General features: G+C 37.2%; 1 pseudogene; it reads right to left on the bottom strand.

Moving 5' to 3' along the window:
• Positions 1 to 362: 362 nt before the first annotated feature.
• Positions 363 to 2,034, bottom strand: LOC103212094 (annotated as a pseudogene).
• Between the last annotated feature and the right edge of the window lie 2,303 nt (positions 2,035 to 4,337).

Here is a 4,337-nt window from a genome sequence, read left to right as displayed (position 1 = left end):
AGGACCACTGACATACCACAGATCTGTATGTCTCCTTTTCAGTGTTTTCATGCAGGTTCTTCTACTAGTTATTTAGTCCATTTCTGTGTCCTTCCTTTGGAAGCTCAGGGCTCCAGGATTATCTTCTGTATGTGTGTTAATTGGTTCCCTTTTTCTTTGTTGAAGAGGGTCTGTGTAGTTTGTCTGCTTATTCTGCCATTTTACCAGAACATCCTTGAACAACATTCTTAAGGAATGATTCTCTTGTCTTATAGGCTCAATTTCAGGATTCTCAAAATGCAATGTTTCGTTTAGATATTTCCATGATGAAGCCTACTTGTTTCCGAGGTTGACAGGATACCTTCAGGTTCACTCAGCTCTAGTCATAGGTTGAGATTGTCTTTGTTCTTGGTCAGAGCCTGCAAGTGGACTTCATGAAGTGTACCAAGAAAGCTAGAATCATTCTTTATCAGATGTATTATTATGTCCTTGAGCTGAGCCTTACTGAGTATAATGGAAAGCTTTATTTTTTTTATTTTCTAATTTCCCAATTGGTTGTTGGAGAATGGGAGTTTGCCTTCCTCTCAAGGTCTTTGGACCTTGTAGTTGTCTGCTGGAAAACACTTGGGGACAGCAGAACAGAAAGTATGGCAGTGGGGGTAGTGGTAACCAGTGGGGGGTCTGCAACTGGGATGGCACTGGATAACACCTTAGGCTGGGCAAATACTTCAGAGTCCTGGTTATGCTTCATAGAGTGACAAGGACGGAGCACCATGCTGCTCAGGGAGACTGAAGCTGCTGCTCTGACTGCTATGGTTTCCGAGGGAGGCTCTATGGAACTTTCAGTCATAGCCAACTGACCAACTGCTGGAGGAAATCTAGCTGCCATTGCACCTTTCCCAAGTGACTGTGCCTGTGTTTGGTCATGCTGTGGCATCAACCCGAGTTTCCAGAAAAGGTCTACATTTGCAAGGGATGTACCAGTTTTGCTTGCCCTGAAGGAGCTCTGGTTGGCAATCAGACAGGTGTGGCTTAGCTCAGAGCCTGGCTGATTCAGGAGTAGAGACTTCTGTCTGTCTGGGTATGGTCTTCACTGCCTGCATCATGGTGCTGTTTTGAAGTAAGCTGAGGGGAACCTGTGCAGTAGTAAGAGCTCCTGCTGGTATTGTGTGACTGATAACAGGGCTCATCAGGATCATGTAACTTGGAGCATGCTTTTCATTGGACTGTGTGATGGAGGCAGGAGTGATCAGCATTGGAGTGGTGTCTTCAGGTTGGACTGAGTGGGAGGCAGCAGACTGAAAACCTAGGTTTTCTGACTGAGGGGTCCCTCCTGACTGCTCAAAGGGAAATTGTAGGAATGGGCTAGGTTCCTTCTGGGTGGCATTTCCTAGCAGCTTCCCCATGTCTTCTGAATCAAGACCCACGACCTTTGGCTATTCCTTTGGCAAAGAGGTTCCAAAGAGTTCTAGTGTTAGATGTTTGTGTCCAAATGGAGCTGACTGCTTGGCTGTAACCCAGGGCTGGAGATATTTGAGTTGCCCATCTGAGTCTATGTAGAACACTAGGGGTGATGATTTGAAAGCCAGTGGTAGACATGATTAGTTGTCAATAAATAGATACAGTTCTTCTCATACTCATCCTTGGCTCTCTTTAGTATCTCCAGGATGTTGATGGGTCTGGCTGGTTCTCTTCTTATTCCAAGCAGCTTGCTGGGAATGCCATGTCTGCTCCTCTACCACACTGGCTATGACTTTGACTATGTGGTAGTGTCATTCTTGTTATAAAACCAGATACTGTACATTGACAAGCTTGTATTTCTAAATAGAAGAAATGGCTCATGGAGCTGAAATTCTGAATCTTTATTGACTGTTCAACTACACTGTGCATATTCAGTCGATTCACAATGGTAAAGCCATGGTAAGGTTAAGCCTTCTATATCAGTTTTCTCCCACTGGTTGCCCTTGGGACAGAAAGTGTACAGAGAAACCTGGCCCATGAGCTCTATGATGCTGTTGATGTAGGGCCATACTGTTTCAGGGCCACCAGGTTCATCTTCGAAGGCTGGGCAATCTACTTCCATAGTGATACTGCCTAGGAAATCCAAGGAGGGGTTGCTATGAGTTGGGGCCGACTTGACAGCACATAACAACAACAACAACAGCAAAAACAGCAACAGGTTCATCTTCTGTCCAGCTCCTGGGTGTATTATTTAATTTTTTTATGTCAAGGGAAGCTTATAAATTGCTAATGGTCAAAATGTAAAAGTTGACTAGCAGTAGTATATACATAGAATGTAGATTTCAAAAAACCAAACACACTAACATGCCACCAGAGCTCCCACTAAAACCAATATACTTGATTATTCTAACAAAAAAAGGAGCAATAATAATACATAACAAAGAGAAATGTAAAATAATAGTAAGTGTGCAGAAAAGAGTTAACCTAGCAGTATTGATGTGTTTATCCATAAAAGGTCTGCATTCACAGTAGGTCCTTGGCTGGCATCTGTGAATTTTGTTTTCAGAAAAGTTTCCATCATTCCTAGAACTGAGAAATGTGGCTCACTGTGCTTAATCTGTTTGTGTAAACAGCATGGTGCATTCTAAACACCTGCTTCCTGTCTTAGAGTCTGGGATATTTTTACATGCTACACTGAGGCTGCCTACACCATAAGCCCCCAATAAAAATGAATGCTGAGTGGCTAATGAGCTACCTTGGTAGACAACATTACACACATGTTGTCACAACGAATTCATGGAGAATTATGTGTGACTTCAATGGAAGAAGAATATTAGAAGCTAGGATATGTTTTGTTGTGATTTAATCCCATGAGCCTTTTCTCTTTGCTGCCTTTCTTTACATCTTTTTGCAATAATAAATATTAGTAAAAAATGTGATTATATGCTGACTTCTACTAATGAATCAGAATACTTGGGGGTAATTTTATTCTCCAGTGAATCAGAGAAAGAAAAATGATCATGATCCCAATAAAAGGCAATAGGTCAAATTCCCATATTAATGGATTAAAAAAAAAGACACTTATATTCGGCTTTTAAAAGATCAATCTATATATGTTTTAGGAAAGGTATAACTAAAACAAATATCCTCTTAAGCCTGAAAAAAACATGTTGGCAAAGAAATGCCCAATAAATTCTGCAAAGATTTAAACTTTTTAAGATAAAGTAAAAAGGATTCCAGACAAAAAGCTTTAAATAGGGAACATATTATTATGTTATGAAAAATTACAATCCACAAAGAATAAAGTAATAAAATTGCTCTGGCAAACAACATATCATTGGAACATGTACTACATTTTTACAGAAATAACATGCACTTTCTATGTTTGCCAACGGCTCCCTTCCCCCAAGGAGGTGTTTTCATAAATGTACAATGCTATTTTAATATTTTTTTTAACAGCCACAGGTAAAAAAAAAATAATAACATAATAGCACTTAATAACTTCCCAGGTGGAGGAATTATTGGCAAACAAACATATAAAGAGTGAGTTATTTGCATAAAAATATGATATACATATTTAAAAATGAAAATTTAATGATCCAGGAAAAAAGTAATAAATAAAAAACAGAGAAGAAATATCATGTTTTAAATTATGAGGCCATGTATGGATAGGAGCAAACCATTAGATAAATCTCTGAAATTTGTGACAAAAATAAAAATTAAAACAAAGAATTATATTAAGAATTAGAAAGATAATACATTATATATCTGAAGATTGAAATGTTTTATTTATACCACTGAATCATTTGGTATTCAATATATACCTTGTTAATGCCCTTTAATATCTTCATGAAAGGATAAATTTTTGGGGAAATTTTAAATGATGTAAATGGCTTCCAAGAAAGGTTTGGAAAATGAACAGATCAAATAAATCAATAATCATGAAAGAAAAAAACCAAACAAAAAATGTCAAGGATATGGGAATTTGAGGAAAACAAAGATAAACATTTCCAAATTCTATTACACCATAAATTTATCAGAAATTATGTATAGGTAAATATTGGCCTCAATCTAATAACAAATTAGAGGAACCTACCAAACAAAATAAATGGATGACAATATTTTAGACATTTCAACCAGGATACTCAAAGATACTTTGATACAGTTTTAATCTAATATAAAACTAAAAGAAAATAAACACTTAAGGCAAAGTATACCAATTTTAAATTACTGTTACTGTTATTAATATATTGCTATTAATCTAATACAGTTGAATGTGTGGAATTTAGCATACTATTTGTTCTGATTTACAAAAAGTTGTTTTTAAAGTCTGCATTTTAAAATAAAAGCGTTATTTTCTAAGTCTACTAATACTTCTAAAACACTTATCTCAGGAC

Source organism: Orycteropus afer, unplaced genomic scaffold (assembly GCF_000298275.1).
Source record: "Orycteropus afer afer isolate SDZICR_OR568_19922 unplaced genomic scaffold, OryAfe1.0 scaffold00853, whole genome shotgun sequence".
Taxonomy (NCBI): Eukaryota; Metazoa; Chordata; class Mammalia; order Tubulidentata; family Orycteropodidae; genus Orycteropus; species Orycteropus afer.
Note: the sequence above shows the minus strand (reverse complement) of the source record. Positions and strands in the feature narration are given on the sequence as shown.